Below are 18,165 nucleotides of genomic sequence, written 5' to 3'. Positions count from 1 at the left end.
ACATTATTTCTTTAATATACTCCTTTTCGCCAAAATCAAAAATAGAATCTGACACATAGTAGGCCCTCAGTAATATTTGCTCAATGAATGTTGAATAAACATGCATGATAATCAGGTAGTGAACATATATGTAACCACATACACTTTATATGAAGGATTCTGCTGCCTTAGTATGTTGACATTAGAGGTCCCCTTACACTTGTGCAGTATTCACAGATAAGGATCTGTACTTATGCTCCCTGATTCATTCACCAAGATTCTTCTAAGAGGTGCAGTCTCACCTGTGAGGTCCAGGAAAACTTTCCCATCTGACCAAATTTGTGCATCTTATCATGGACCATGTGAGACAAGTTTTACTCAAAATACTGATTTTGGGAATTTCAGCAGAGACAAATATTTAAGAAGACAATTGAGGAGGCAGCTGAAGGAGAACAAGTTACCCATTCCCTCATATTAATAAGATATCACATCAGAAGTAAAACTAATTTGAGACTAGGAAATGTGGTAGTTTATGGGCCTTACTCTACCTTCTGGTCCTTGCTTTTTGTTATGATTCCAAAGCCCCACACTATATATGATTCCAAAGCCCAAATGATTGCAGAGTACGAATGTTTAAAGTACAGACACTGTGTTTTTAAAATAACTGTATGTTATTGGAGGAGCTATGATATGGTTCTTCGTGTAAACAAAACAAAACAACCTTTGTAACTCTAAGTACTATAGCAGTTGCAATCTGCAGTCCATAACTGATACAGTCAAATACAACCATTGTTGATATTTGTTATATTTAGTATGTGCCTTATTTAGTTTACCAGATTATAAGCCTCAGTTGGGAAAAATTTGTGATTTTAAACCTCATTGCTATATACTCTACTCTCCAACAAACAGAGCGGCACTGTATCTCATGTACCTGCTCTTGGTTCCTAATTCTACTTCTGGCATAAAGGGATGGGCAGAAGAGTTTATGAATACAATCTGGGGTATAAAACTTGTAATAGCTCAGGAAAAGTTCACACATAACTGGTCTTTAAATAAAATATATGTAGCTTAGTATTTGTTAATTAATTCAGTCATAATTCTTAATAATTACATATAATTCTTATTTGTCCCATATCCTTCAGTCTTGTATCAGTTATAAACAATTTTGATGATCCAGCTGTAAACAATTTTGGTGCTTCATTTATTTAAATTTTCTCAAGTTATATCATTATTCATAGTTTACACAACTGCAAGTTTTCGGTCTTTTTGAAGAATAGTCTTCACTGATCTTTCCGAGAAAACAAAACCTATTCTGAATGAGCCTCAAACAAATATTCTGTAGCATAAAAATTATCTCCTGTTTGAACAGTGCCTCAGCCCTGATCCTTCTTCAGGTGCAGAACCTTAATAATTACAAGGAATGATCAACACATTTTTTTCACCTTTGGATTCTCCATTGATTACTGCAATACAAATTAGACATTAATAATAGATTCTCTTAGTGCTCATTCAACTGGCTCTTTTGGAATAACTAAAGAAATGTGTTACCACTTGGCAATACCACTTCATTCACCATCCCATTGTAAGTGTTGTGTACTGAAATGCTTTTTTTGTTCTAAAATGCTGGGAGAGGGCCTCCCCGGTGGCGCAGCGGTTGAGCACTGGGTTGCGAAGCTGCCCACGGCCTCTGCTGTGCCGGTTCGATCCCCGGCTGCTCCCCAGCCACCGGAGGAGGGTCCCCCATGGCGCTCAGACCTCTCCTGCCGCCCACTGCTCCCCTCAGCAGTGTACTTCGGTCCTTCTGCCTGCTCTGCTCCCCACTCTGTCTCTGGTGAATTCTCTCACCCTCCCGCGCTTCTGACTGTACTCAGTGCATGTATAAACAAAACAAATTAAAAAAAAAAATGCCTCTATTTAAAAAAATAAATAAATAAATAAAATGCTGGGAGAGATAAAGGGAGAATTCCTTTTAATAAAGTAAATAAAACATGCCCTCTTTAATGGATATTCTGCTAAAAGCAAAGATGGATGGCCCACTTTATAACTCAATCTTAAATGCATCTCATAGCACAGTGTAGTATGGTGATAGGAAGATAGCACTTCAGGAGAGAGAAATGGCAGAGAAGGCAGTGAGTGTGCTGACCTATTGTCCATGATAACTTCCCTGGAGTCAAGAAGTACTCATGTGAGAATGCTTTGCTCTAAGACTCAGCACCTTCTCTTTGCAGTCAGAAGTGGAGAGCGCTGATCATGCTGGGTTGAAAAGCATTCACACTGGCTGCTTTCTTCATATTCTTGAAAGTGCTATTCATTTTACTCTACAAGCGATGAATTCCCTTGACTTGATATCAAGGAAAATGTGAGTAGCTAAAATTGCATGAGTACTAAAAAAAACTTAAGTAAAACTAACTTGTCTTTTCTGATTTCAAAGATGTATTTAGTTGGCGTAAAAAAAGTGCCTCGGAAATCTATTTTGTTTGTCAAGGGTGGATGCAGTTTTTAAATGTTCAAAACAGCTGTTTTCCATCTTCCTTCTTAAAAAAAAGGAAAGAAAGAAAAGGAAAAAGCTTAATCATTGGAAACCTGACATGACAAAAGCAAACCAGGTGGGAGTTTTCATTACTCTTTGCCTCGTCCTTATACATGCACACCTGGGTGCATTGTAAGAGCTGTTATAGACTTGAACTAAATATAGAAATTGCTAATTACATATGTATACTGACCACCCTAATTTTTTGTTTGCCATTACTCATTTCTCCATGATAAATCTAGAAATTAACAATTTTATGAAACCAGTATTTTTTGACATTTAGAACACAGTCAGTTAGATCTGGAAATAAACCCTGCATTTTGAGGGCTTTGCTGAAGATCTTTGAAGTTCTTTGTAGTCTTACACATTGAATACCATATTTTAAATATACTGTAAAATGGTATCATAAAAGCAAAATGCAACAATAACCATATGTTCTGTAAATAGCAGTGCCACATCAAGAGGAAAACCTTGAAGCTATTCTACCACAAGTGCAAGCAATTAAGGAACTGAATTGACTGTAAGGAATTTAAAAACAGTAGTAAAAGTGATTAAAATCAGTACTTTTTATTAGCAGTATTCACAAACAATTCTAAAATATGCCAATGATAAAACCCTTATCCTTCCAAATTTTTGTTGATGGTAATAGTTCTAAATTATGAACAACTGCCTGACCCATAAATGGGCTCCCCAACGCTGACATCACCATAATCCTGAAAGAATCCTAGTAAACCACCACATAAAGGATTGCATTATTAAGATTAATCCTGCTTTTCAACTTTCAAGTTTTGAATTATTAAGGTAAATACTTTTCAAAATTTTATGTGCAGACAATGCATTTGCTGTTAATATACAGTTTCAGATTTAGTTGGACTTGGATGGGAGCAAGATTCTGCTTTTCGAAGCTTACAGCTTTGAGTAGCCAGTCTTGAAAACATTCTCTAAGAACATTAGTGGAGTGACCATTTAAAACTTTCAAAAAGCATTGAAAGAAAACATTGGTGCCAGCATGCTCACGGTTCCTAGCCTTTTGAATGAAAAATATATATTATCTTATTACGAGTGTATCCAAACCAGCATATCAATTATTTTGCACTGGATTGTAATGGTATGAGATTTTTTTCCAGCTTTATTGATATATGTGTATATATTTCACAAATAACATCATTGTGTAAGTTTAAGGTATACACAATGATTTGATGTACATTTACACAGTGAAATGATCACCAAGATTAGGTTAGTTAATGAATCCATCATCTCACATAGTAACCTTTTTTTGTTGGTGTTGTGAACATTACAGATCTACTCTTTCTGCAGATTCCAAGTATATCATTCATTTGGCATGAACAACAATAGTTGGCATGATCAACCTTAGATTACCAGAATTTATTCTTATTACTAGGAATGTGGATCTTTGACCCACATCTCCTGGTCTTCACTACCCCCACCTGTTAGCCCTCAATTTACTCTTAGTTTCTATAAGTTTGACATTTTTTAGATTCTACATTTAAGTGAGGTGGTACAGAATTTGTCTTCACCTTTTGCAATAGGTGCAGTAGGGAACACAGCACCCGAATATGTTTTAGATTTATTGGCAAAAGGAACAGCTTCCTGATTACTACTTTTTTTTGAGATTTTTCCTTTTCATAGATCTGCTTTTGTAGTATCAACTAATAAATTTCTAATTTGTACCCATAGAGGAAAAGCCTGAACGGGCACCTGTGTAGGGCCGTTTTGAATATAAAATTTTTGAATTTTTTTTCCTACACGTATCCAATTTGTCAAAGACAAACTGCCCTCTTCAGGAAACCAGGGGCAGATTTTTAAAATAAACTCATAAAATTCACTGAGGGACCTGTTACTTATAGTCATCCCTCGGCTTTTTAACATGTGACTTAAAACAGAAAGGAAAAGTCCTCTATCTCTAGAGTGAGAATGTCCCATTTTTATAGATTACTCGTCCTCTTTAACTGGTCATCCTTTACCAGCGGGCCCGCGGCGCCCCGACGAGATCCCTATCCTTCGACTAAATTTTTAGAAAAAAAAAAAAAAAAGTGGAGAGATAGCTTACCTCAAGCTCGTTCTTCCAAACACGTCTTCTTCTTAAGGAAATACCTAGAGAGTTTTTCGTCTAGAAAGCGAAACTAAAAACATTCAGCGATGCTCGGCTGACCGTACTCCTCGCGGAGTATTAGAAAGCCTTGGTATAGGGGTGACCGTACAAGCCCCGGTCTTGGACTCCACAAGGAGACCCCACTAAACCTTATGGCTTTCGCGGAACTGCAGCTACGAGCCCACACAGGCTCCGCGGCTCAAGAGAGCCTTGGAACTCAAACACAATTACTCACACAAACATACACGCAGTCTCACAAAGCAGAGAAAGCCGATTCTTCCAGCTTCACTGAGCCCCACTGTTTGGGACTCGAGCCCCACGTTGGGCGCCACCTGCCACAGACCAGCTCAGCGGTGGCGGGAGATTGAGACAATCTCAGGGTTGAGTGAGAACGAGCAAAAGGTGGTCGAAGGAATTAGGGCGGGGGACAAGAAAGAATGACACACAGACACACTCAAGGGAGAGTGAAAATCTGAGTGCGATTTATTGAAAGCAGTTTTCTCTTTTTATACATTTTTACAGTAATTGCTTCATTATGTTTCGCACAGTATGTGGTTAATCATTTATCAAGGTATACGTGAATGCCGTGACACATAACATTACATTTTGCTTATTATTTTTCAAGAAATCAAGAATAAATCAAGAACATTTCATATTCTACCCTCCTCGATGGAGGTTTGTTCTAGATCTTCTGATTCATTGTTATGATTGTACTTTCTTATCATTATTTTATTTTTATATGTCCTATATTTTACTATTTATCCTCATAATTGTATTTGGCTATATTGTTTACTACAAGTAATAGAACCTGTTTCCCATAATTGCATTCCTTCACTATGAGCCTAGTAACTGGTAATGATTAACAACATGTTTTGGTGGTGCCTCAACAACTCCTAGGCCTGTTTGTTCCAGTTATTTTCCATAGATAAAAAGGTGGGAACCATTAAATCCCCTCGGGGACTGCGCCTGTCTTAGGTTGTCAGAACTTACTTTCTGATCTTACCCGTCATTGACTGTCCAGTCCAGCACGCAGGGGCAGAGGGCTGATTGTGCCAAAACAGCACAGCCACCCAATATTAATGCGAAATTGTGGCAATTGTAACATTGCTCTCAGGAGCCGCCACACCAGCAATTTCACAGAGCCTAATGCTTTCAATGTCCATCCATACTGTCAAAATGGCAGGGTTTTCTTTTTTTATCCAGATAGATATGCATTAACAGACACTTAGATTGTTTCCATATCTTGGCTGTTGTGAATAATGATGAAATGAACATGGGAATGCATACCTCTCTTTATGATTCTGTTTTCATTTCCTACTGATATATAAGCAGAGGTGGGACTGATGGATCATCTGGTAGTTCTGTTTATAGTTTTAAAAAGAAACTCCTTACTGTTTTCCACAGTGAGTATACCAATTTATCTTTCTGCCAACAGTGCACAAACATTCTCTTTTCTCTGTATCAACACCAACACTTGTTCTCTCTTATTATTTTGGTAACAGCCATTAGAAAAGCATGAGGAAGGGCCTCCCCTGGTGGCACAGGTGGTTGAGCGCTGTGCTGTGAAGCTGTCCACAGCCTCAACAGTGCTGGTTTGATCCCGGCCAGCCGGCCGGCGAGGGTCCCACATGGCGCAGCAGACCTCGTCTGTTGTGCCCACTGCTCCCCTCAGCAGTGTATTTCATCAGTCTGGTTGTTCTGTTCCCCACTCTGTCTCTGGTGAATCCTCTCACCCTCCTGTGCATCTGGCCTGTACCCCGGTTCTTGTATAAATAAATAAATATAAATCTTTTTTTTTTAAAAAAAGAAAAATATGAGGTAATATCCCATTATGGTTTTGGTTTACATTTGCCCAGTGGTTAGTGATGTTCAGCACATTTTCATATACCTGTTAGTCATTTGATTGTCTTTGTTTGGAAAATGTATGTTCAGTTCTTCTGACTATTTTGTTTTACATTTTTATTGAAGTAATATTGGTTTATAACCTCTGACCACTTTTTCGACTGGATTGTTGAGTTGTTTTTGGTTTTTGGTTTTTTTGTTTTGTTTTGTTTTTTGCTTTTCAGTTCCTTATATATTTCCAATATTAACCACTTATCAGATAAATGGTTTGCAAATATTTTTCTCATTTTCTAAGTTCTCTTTGAATTTTGTTGTTTCATTTGTTGTATAGAGCTTTTAGTTTGATGTAGTCCTGCTTGTTAATTTTGCTTTTTTTAATTTGAGCTTTTGGTGCCATATCAAAAAAAAATCACTACCAAGACCAAAATCAAACAGCTTTTTCCCAAGTTTTCTTCTAGGGTTTTTAAAGATTCAAGGCTTTAAATTTAAGTCTTTATATAGTTTTTGTTAGCTGTATAGTGTAGAGATCCCACTATCTTCTTTTACATGTGAATATGCAGTTTTCCTAGCATAGTTTATTGAAGATATTGTTCTTTCCCACTGAACATTCTTGGTTACCATAGCAAATATTAGTTGACCGCATATTCTTTTATTTATTTATACAAGCAATGGGTACAGTCAGAAGCACTGGAGGGTGACAGAATTCACCAGAGCCAGAGCAGGGAGCAGAGCAGGCAGACTGAAGTACACTGCTGAGGGGAGCAGCGGGCGGCAGGAGAGGTCTGCGCGCCATGTGGGACCCTCACCTGGTGGCCGGGGATCGAACCGGCGCTGCAGAGGCTGCGGGCAGCTTCGCAACCCAGCACTCAACTGCTGCGCCACCGGGGAGGCCCTATATTCTTTTTTTTTTTTTAAGGATTTTTTTTGTTTGTTTATTTATGCAAGAACTGGGGCACAGGCCAGAGGTGCAGGAGTATGAGAGAATTCACCAGAGACAGAGCAGGGAGCAGAATAGGCAGACGGACCAAAAGCACTGCTGAGAGGAGCAGGGGGTGAGACAGGAGAGGTCTGCCACACCATGTGGGTATCTCCCTGGCCAGCTGGAAATTGAAACCACACTGCAGAGGCTGCAGACAGCTTCATAGCACTGCGCTCAACCCATTTTGCCACGAGGGAAGCCCTGACCATGTATTATTGATTTATTTCTGGATTCTTGATACTGCTCCATTGGTCTATATGTCAGTTTTTAAAACTGTACCATCATTTTGTGTCAGTCTCAGTTTATTGCTAATAACAATAATAGGTAAAAATCCCAGGAGGCAATTCAGTTTTCCACAGGCACCTTTTAAGCCAATATTATGGCTGGGCCAGATCTTAGGACTATGACTGCAAGATGCGCTTCAGCCATAACCTTCAGGAAACTGAGAGACTGAGGCACATTAGTTTTCAAAACTGAAAATTACATTGTCCATATGGGTCACAGCAAGATTTTTGTGTTGGGGGTGATGGGGGAAGTAGAGAACTGGGGTCCTGCTTTATAGGGTCTACGTGTGAAGAATATAGAATTTCAAGGGGTTAACCTTTATTGGTAAATTCAAATCATAAGAGTGGGATTTAAAATGTGAAAGAGTCAAAAGAAAGAAAATGGAAAATGAAAAAGACAAGTCAGTTTCAACTAACCAATTAGCCAAATCTGACAGGATCTGTAAATCAAAAAAGTGGCTCAACTGGGGAAGAACTGGCTCTTACCTTGTTCTGTGGTTGCAATGTGTTTGAATTACTCTGCTTTGAAGTGGTTGACCTTTTTGATATGGATGCCACAGCTATCTCTAGACTCTTATTCTAACTGTAACACTGTAGTACAGTTTAAAATCAGGAAGTTTGATACCTTCAGCTTTGTTTTTATTTCTCAAGATTGCTTTGACTTTAAGGTCATTTGTGACTCCACATGGATTTTAGGATTGTTTCTTCTATTTCTGTGACAAATGTCATTGGGATTTTGATAGGGATTACATTGAATCTGTAGGTTACTTTTGTAGAGTGGACTTCTTATAAGCATTTGCTCTTCTGACACTGGAATTCTTCCACTTATTTGTATCTTGAACAATTTCTTTCATTGATGTCTCATAATTTGCAGTGTATAGACCTTTCACCTATTTGGGTAAATTTATCCCTAACAGTAAATTTCACTGTTTTTGTTGATACTGTAAATGAGACTATTTCCTTATTTCACTTTGAGATTATTAGATTTTAGTGTATAGAAACATAACTGGCTTTTTGAATATTGATATTGTATCATGCATGCCACTGAATCCATTAGTCCCTACAGTATTTTGGTGGTCTTTGGGATTCTTTATAAGATCATATTATCTGTAGAAACAATTTGACTTCTTTCTTTCCAGTTTGAATGGCTAATACTTCTTTTTCTTGCCTAATTGCTCTGGCTAGAATTTCCAGTGAATAGGAGTGGTGAGTGAGCACCTTTGTCTTGTTCCTCATCTTTGAGAAAAAGCTTTCAGTTTTTCTCCATTGAGTGTGTATTTAGCTGTGGGTTTATCTAATATGACTTTTATAATATTGAGGTATCTTCTTTCTGATTTAATTCATTCTGAGGATTTATCATGAAAGGATATTGAATTTTTTAATGCCTTTTCTGATCTATTGATATGATCACATGATTTTTATCTTTCATTCTTTTAATGTCATGAATCATATATACTGATTGTGTATGTTGAACCATCCTTATATTCTTGGGATAAATCCAGTGTTTTTATGATTGATGATGCTTTTAATGTATTGTTGAATTCAGTTTACTAACATTTTGTTCAGAATTTTACTTTTATATTATCATGGATATAGCTTGTAATTTTCCTTTTCTTGTAGTGTCCCTTTCAGACATTGGCATCAGTATAATGCTGGCCTTATAGAATAAAATTGGGGTGTTCCTACTTTATTGGTTTTGGGGAAGAGTTTGAATAGGGCTGGCATTAATTCTTCTACAAGAATTCACCAGTGAATGAATCTTCTCACCCCCTGCGACTCAGGCCTGTACCCCACTTCTTAAAAAACAAAAAACAACAACAAAAGAACTACCAGTGAAGATATATTGTCCTAGGCTTTTGCGTGTCAGAAGACTTTGATCACTGATTCAGTCAGTTTACATGTTATTAGTCTGTTCATAGTTTCTATTTCTTCGAGTTTCAATCTTGAAAGGATTGGCGTGGTAAAGAGGAGAGGAAGGCCAAGTTTCTGACAGGCGGGAACTTTATTGTGCCCAGGGGCAAGTTTTGCCAACCCCCATGGGGGTTGGAGAAGTCGAACAGTTGTTGGGGGAGATGTCCTTTTATAGGGTGAGGAAAGCTTAGGTGGGAAACTGGGTATGCAGAACTGAAGTTGTTAATTTTTGGCGGATTCTAATTGATCACTATCAGGTTCTGTTTGTGTCAGGTGGAGGCCTCTGGTTCCAGGAGCTGAGGCAAAGGTGGAATTTCCTTTGTGGTTTCAAGGCCCCTCTTGTACCTGCTGCCTGGGGTCCTCACCAGGTCCCCTGCACCAACCTTACAAATCTCAGTAAATTGTATACCTCTAGAAATCTCTCTGTTTCTTCTAAGCCATCCAATTTGCTTGAGCATAATTGTTCTTGGTATTTCTTATGATCCTTTGTATTTCTGTGACATTACTTGTAGCATTTTCTCTTTAATTTCTTATTTATTGGAGTCCTCTGTTTTTTTGGTGAATCCAGGTAAAGGTTTGTCAATGGGAGAAAGAAAATCAAACTTAGAAATGGTTCCAAATTAACAGATTTGGAAGTTTGTGCTCTAAAAGAGCTACATACTTTATGCAACTTTTAATGAGTAACTTTTGCAATAGAGTACTTTGAGTATTCTTCTGTAGGAATTGAAATAATATTTATATAATAGAAAATATCAAAAAGTAAAATTTGAGCCCTAATTTATAATCTTTAACTCTGTTATAATATTAATTCCTGTGTCCTCTTTTTCCTATAATTTCTTATAAATTACACAGGATAAAATGACATTGGGCTTTCTGCACTTTAGCGTGAAGATGTGGCATTAATAAAATAAAACATGCAGATTTACTTTGGAAAGTTAAAAGACTAATAAGAAGATGAAGCATAGCATGTAGAAATAATATTTTCACTGGTAAATAGCAGAAAATAAAGCTAACAGTTTTCAAAATAAGAGTTGCTTTTCCTCATATACTATGCACAGAGGTAATGATGGAAGAGACAAAACAATGCCATTAAGTATCCAATTTTCTCTAGTCATCTGCTTCACTACCTTTGACATATTTCATTTTTGCTTTTATTTGTAGCCTTATAGCCATGCGCCCACTCTATTCTAGGCCTCATATCCACTTTCCAGGAAGTAAAAAGAGAGAAGGAGGAAGGTAGTTCCAATTAAATCCTTTCACACCTCAATGACTAGACCATGTCACATGATCAAATAAAAAGCAGGGTAGAAAACTGAGTATATTTAAGACTTGTATAACCTTCAGAGGAGAGGCAAGTAAAAGAGAAGAAAATTGGATAGGTAGTGGAATTTGCAACTTTTGTTACCTGTTCTAGAGACACGCAGGAATGTGGGCATCTCTGAAGTTGGATGCTTTGAATAGATGGGGAGGGTTATATAAGGCAGAGGTAGGAACATGTCCTCCATCGATGGAGGTGTCACATGGGAGGTATAGCAGAAAACACTTAAAGAAGCCTGACAACACATTATGATGTATAATTACTTTGACTATCTGCATTTTATTGACTAATACTGCTATCAATTACAAGAAAAAAATTCATTTTGCAAGGATTATCCCCAGTTCCATTCTTTTCTTTGTCTCTTTCTCTATATTAACGGTAAAAGTATGATACTCTCAGCATAGTACACTAAGGTAGTGCAGTTTTTCTTCACCTCTTTACAGATGTGTAAATAATTCTTCTAATATATAGTGTTCCATTTACATAAAATAGGCTATAAATAAGTCGCCGCACAAAGCATATAACATGGATTTAGACATGTAGGAAATTTTTGCATTGTATGTAAGGATAACAAAGTCATAAAAGAGAAAAAGCTAGTACAATATGCGTCACATTCCTGGGTGACGTGTAATGTGGTGGCTGTGAATATGACACACATAGATACTTCCCTAAGGAAACAGACCCTTGCTTTTCATTTCAAGAATGTTTGTGTTTCCTGTTTGTTCAGTTCTTGTCATTTGCTATCATTTGTGTCACTTCTTTTTTGTATTGCATGATAATTAGCACTAGAAAAGAAAGGCTAGAAATCTGTTCAAACACATAATAGAAAGCATAGTAATGCTAATACAATGTTTCTGAATAGCCCTGGGTTGTTTTAGGGATTTAGAGCTCATGCTCTATTTTTAGAATAAAAAAGTATGTAGTGCTGTTGCTTGTGCTGCTGTTAGTGGATGTTTATTTCTGAAGTGCAGTTCTCTGAAAATGTCTTTCAGTCACTTTCATATATAACAAATGTTGCTTCTTTTCTGGTGTCAAGAAATGTTTAGAAAAGTGAATTCTATTCTGGACACTGCAATATTTTAAATTTTAAAAAAATCTTGAAAGTAAATAAGACACAGTCTCTGAACAATGGATTATTTAAAAAATTATATATACAGAAGTGAATTTTACATAAGTTGATATCTTCAAAAAGGAAGTAAAATACACAATTAGGGACAGAAAGCATCAGGGGCAATAATTTGAAAAATGTATAAAAATTAATTTCAGTAGAATAATTATTCATATATATATATATATATATATATATTCCTTATCTGTCATATGCTGTTAGAAGTAAGTGGAGATCACACAATTCTTATAAACACTTATATGTCATTTAAGTCATGAACTTTATCCAGATTTGAAGCTGTAATAAAATTCATGAGCAATCCCCACTATAATTTTACATCATTAACTCAATTAACAAATTTTTTCCTCCAGTTATAGTTATTGAGGTAATGATGGTTTACATCATTGTATTTGTTTTAAGGGTTAAAGGATCAAACCACTACATATGTGTGTTTCCACACCATGCCTACCTGTTTGGGATTAAGGTTTCTGGAAAGCATACTCTAAGATAAAGATTTTTGTGCAGAAATTTATTGAGGAGTCATCTCATGTTCAGTACCTATTGAGAAATGAGGTGGGTGAGATTGGGTGATCTTCTACAGTAAAGGGATAATTATAGCCCATGTTCATCTTCTAATTCAAGAAAGTTTCTTTATTTACATATTTTGTTTTTATTTTTGTTCTTATTAATCTAGGTTTTTTCCTTCATTTTTTGAGATAATCATCTCTATTGTTTTCTTTTTTCTCATATTTATTGGCATTATGAAATAGTGTATATCCAGCTCTTATATTTAATAGTATCACAAAGTTTAGCCTGGTCCTGGAATATAGGTTTTTATTTTGTTATTCCATTTAGGGTTTTCGTATACTTTTCCTTTTTTTCATTCTACATTTTTGCATATCAGTCTATACACTTAATAAGCCCCCATAGTCCTGTTTTAAGGAATTTTATAGAAGCTTTTGATATGCTCAGATAATGTCTATTAAAATAATCATCACTTCCTGGCAGTAAATTGTCATAAATATGCCTTTGATGTGCCAACACATTGTTTTATTTTCTTTATGTTGTACACATTTAGGGAAAGATTATGCTTTTTTTACTTTGCTTAGTCACTTTGAGCAGAGATCTATTCCAACTTGATGGTTGCTAACCTCACAGAGCAGCACCATTGGTAGTAGTGTAGGATAAGGGAAGGATTACTCAAAGTGTGGAGCAATGAGAAGCCTAGAAGGACTACACCAAGAACATGCAGCCCCCATCTAAGGGCAGTCTTGTATTTATTAAAAAATCAATTTTAGAGGAGATGGGCAAGCTCATGGGGAATATACATGCATGGGGATGCATGCATTATTGGAGATGCATTATTAGGGACAGGGACCCAAGCTAGGGAGGAGTGACTAGGGACTATTGTCTGGGGGGCTCCATAGTTCCTGCTACTCAAAGCATACTCTCTCTACTCTCTATTCTTCCCTAACTTTCTGCTTATCTTTACAAGTAAGGCATTTTAGCTGATCTTATTAATCTGGTCATAACTGCCTACTGTTTTCAGCAGATACTGATTGCCCAGTATATTCCTCACACCAGGACTTTTGTCCTTGATGAGAGGCCTCCTGCCTGACTGTATGGTTAGCTGACCAGCAGGGACTCTGGGCACTGAGACAATAGCCCCGAGAATAAGGAGGACCACTGATTCCACAGATGATTTTCATTTTCTAATACCTAACACTCATTCATCTACCGTGGCCAGTTTTTTTCTGACTTGACTATAGAGTTTCTAGAGATGTGGTTGGTAGTTCTCCGTGAAGATAAATGAAGACTTTTTCTGTATCTATTCTGGTTTCAACACATTTCCTTAAGCAAGCTGGTATCCAAAGATAAAGTGCTTGGAGTTATCATGACTTGAATGGATGAATGTTTAGGAAGAGGAATGACCGAACAGGTTCTCGTCTTTACTTATAGAAATGAAGAAAAAGAAGAGAATACCTTATTCTAGATAGATACCCTGGATGACTTTGAGTCCATCCTTTCTTTTTCCACTATTATCTTGTTCTGAGGTAGTAGTTCAAGTGTGTCCAAATACATTATTCTCTTTACATTATAATTTACAGTGTAACAAGTGGAATTTTAAACTGGGCTTTTAATCTTTATTTAAGCTTTTTCAAATTTACCTGTATTTGGCTTTATGTGTATCTTCATGAACTTTTCAAATGTTCATTTTGGATTCTGCCTGAACACATGCTCTAATTTTGATAAAATATCTACCCAGTGAGGGAAACATTGTTGACAAGCAAGTTAAGAAAACAAAAGAATATATCTTATGATCTTTGTAGTGTTGACCATAGATATACATCCTAGTCAGCCTCTCTCAATATTTTGGATTAAAAAAAAAAAATCAGGGCCTCCCCGGTGGCGCAGCGGTTGAGCGCTGGGTTGCGAAGCTGCCTGCAGCCTCTGCAGTGCCGGTTCGAGACCCGGCTGCTCCCCGGCCACCGGAGGAGGGTCCCACATGGCGCGCAGACCTCTCCTGCCGCCCGCTGCTCCCCTCAGCAGTGTACTTCAGTCCTTCTGCCTGCTCTGCTCTCCGCTGTGGCTCTGGTGATTCTCTCACCCTCCCGCATTTCTGACTATACCCAGTGCTTGTATAAACAAACAAATAAATAAATAAATCTTTTAAAAAAATTAAAAAAAAATCAGGACTGAAGCAATATTCCTTAATTTATTTAACTTTCTCTGCCAACAATATGTTTCTTTCACTGGGTAGATAATTTGTATCAGAATCAAAACCATCTGTCCACACGGAATGGAATTTTTTTGACAGGCAGTGCCTAAAATTTGTGTTTAATTGATAGCATTTATACTTTGTAAATAAATGACTAATATCAATGTTACAAAATAAAATAACTAAAAATAATATTATTGTGGAAACAAAAGCACCTGCATTTAGTTAATATTTTGATCCATGAGATTACTTATAATTAATAACATGTTAGAATCATAAAATCATTTGCAAGAAAATAGGTGATACTAAAATTTAATAATAGATTTTCAATTAGATAAGTGATTTGGAGAATCTCTGTTTAATATAAGGTAGTTGAGAAAAATGTAATTGATCACCATTTTGTTCCCAGCCTACTCTAATCATTCTTGAAATCCTTTATCTCTTCAAAATATCTATCTATCTATCTATCTATCTATCTATCTATCTATCTATCTATATATATATATATGTTTAATCTGTTTATAACTCTCCATTTCTATTATAGCTCCCATTCAGGCTCTGATTACCTAGTATTCAGACATTCATCATTACATCTTACATTTCTGGACTTTTGATTATGTCCTGTGCATACTGCCAAGAGATTCACTTGTATAAACACATTTTGATTATATGCTTTTCCACTCAAAAGTCTATGGTAACTCTCCTTTCTCTTCCTTATTATTCATTTAGTTTCCTGAGAATTCCTTTCCTTTCTTTTCTCATTTGTTGATCTGCTGTTGATAGGGTAGTAACTGAATTTCCTCCAGAATTAATCATACATATTTTTCCCCAATGTGGTTTATGCAATCTATCCATTTGGTCTCCCCCTGTCTACTTTTTGCCACCTCTAGAAGTTATTTCTACTTTTTCCCAGTGGATATTAGGCATCACTACCTGATTTAATTCCCTGCACAATCGAAAATCTTTCCATTGCTCTCTCTTCTCAGTTTCCTACTTGAGTCAGCTGAGGGTTCATCTCATCTACCAAACTTTCCCTACTATTTATATGTGAGCTATTTCCTTCCCTGCTTTCCAAAAATGCTTTCATGCCAGTAGACCTAACTTTAGTATATTTATAATATACTGTATTAAATTATAATTAATTACATTCTTATTTTCTCCTCAAGCAGAGTAAATTCTAGCAGATAAGAGTTATGGGTAGAATTATTTATCCTCCAAAATTCAGTAAACACATGAAATCATGCATTGTACTTCTCCATGATATCTTATAAATATATAACTACTAGAAAAAGTAGTAGTAACATAAAGAAGAAAAGAACTTTTAATACCATTACTTATTACAGAATAATATATTTTAATAATTTTTAAAAAATATTTTTACTGATTTTTATACAAGAACTGGGGTCCAGGCCAGAGGTGCGGGAAGGTGAGAGGATTCACCAGAGAGAGAGCGGGTTGCAGAACAGGCAGATTGACTGAAATACACTGCTGAGGGGAGCAGTGTGTGAGACAGGAGAGGTCTGTTGCACCATGTGGGAATCTCCCTGGCCAGCCAGGAATCGAACCGGCGCTGAGGAGGCTGTGGACAGCTTCACAGTGCTGCGCTCAACCCGCTGTGCCTCCGGGGAAGCCCTATTTTAATAATTTTCTAATTATTATTTATGAATTTGTTAGAATAGTGATAGCTGCTAAAACAGACCCACATTTTAGAAAGTCTAACACATTGAAATTGTATTTCTTGGTCACATTCCATTCCAGTGATGCTCATAATCTAGGATAGAACTGGAATGGGTCCGTTTACTATGTATCTGCTCCTTGCAGTCTTTCAGTGACCCCGAGTGATGGATGTGGCCAATTTCAATGCAGGGATTCTAAAGTTTTCTTGGAAATTGACTGTAGAAGAAGAGGAAGAATGGAAAAACAAAACTTGGAGGAAATATTTATGAGTCAAGCCTAGAAGTGGTTTGCAGAAATTCTCCCCACATGCCATTGCTGCACAGCTGCACATAACTGTAACAAGTATTTGCTATGTGGCACCTTTCTGGACATGTACCTCCAGAAAAAAAACTCTTCATCTAAGTTATATAGAATTCAGCTTTTTAAGAGACAACTTTCTCTACTACAGCACCCATCCATAATTTATGTTAAATATATACTAAAATATTTGGAATAATCAACAAATCTAAGATTAGAGTTTTTAAAACAATTCCAGGTATTATTAAAAATTGATTTAACACCCCCCAAAACCTGAGATCATTCTTTTTATTTGCAGTTTCTTTTATTAAAGACCTTTGGTTTATAAAAAATGCTTTAAGTTCTTAAATACCCCAGAGTTAGGCAATTAAGAGTATCTTTAACCTATTCCACATATTCAAAATTGAATGGAGCTGTTCTGTAAATTTTGCTGAAATAAAATTATTTTCCGTTGTATTTGGTTATTTAAGAGTATAAAATGCAGTCAGCCCTCCTGTCCCCCTTTGCTTTTAGACCAGCTCTCTAGGAATCATCCCAAATGCTCTGTAAACAGCCAATTCCTTTCTATACTCAGTGGGATCTCATTCCTTCACTTCTCAGGAAATTACTTTCCTGTTCCAACCTGACTTCTTAAACTTTGCTAAACTTAAAATAGTACATGGTTTCTTTAGAAAAGGAAATTGAAAGTATAAATGAAACTAACACCTAGACATACGTAATTTACTTCTATAGTGGTGATTTGATATACTTGGCAAATAATGTGAGATACACTTTATTAGATTTTTGACTTATCAAAGCTTGCTAGACACATAATCTCATGCAACAGCACAGGGAATTTGCTTTTTATTTTTATTTATTTTTTTAAAGATTTATTTATTTATACAAGCACTGGGTACAGTCAGAAGAGCAGGAGGGTGAGAGAATTCACCAGAGCCAGAGCAGGGAGCAGTGCAGGCAGACTGATGAAATACACTGCTGAGGGGAGCAGCGGGCGTAGCAGGAGAGGTCTGTTGTGCCATATGGGACCCTCGCCAGTGGCCGGGGATTGAACCGGCGCTGCAGAGGCTGCAGGCAGCTTCTTCGCAGCCCAGCGCTCAACAACTGCACCACGAGGGGAGGCTCAGAACTTTGTTTTTTAATATGCAACACAGCCCTTAACACACAACTAGAGGTAAATGATGAGCTATACAGTCTTTATATTCACACTTGACAATAAATATGATTGTACCTTATTTGAACCTTTCAAATAGCTAGATACTAAAATCCTAGGTTGAGACATGTGCAGAACTAAATTAAACTGAAGAGGATTTGGTGAGGCAGATTTGGTAAGAGTTTGTCTATAGTCAGGAAGGAAGGAATATTACTTAAGATTCTTTAAAATACTGTACATACAAATTTGTCTGAAACG

The sequence above is a fragment of the Talpa occidentalis genome, unplaced genomic scaffold, assembly GCF_014898055.3.
Source record: "Talpa occidentalis isolate TD23 unplaced genomic scaffold, MPIMG_talOcc4v2.1 talOcc4.2, whole genome shotgun sequence".
Taxonomy (NCBI): Eukaryota; Metazoa; Chordata; class Mammalia; order Eulipotyphla; family Talpidae; genus Talpa; species Talpa occidentalis.
This window is presented reverse-complemented; position numbering follows the sequence as displayed.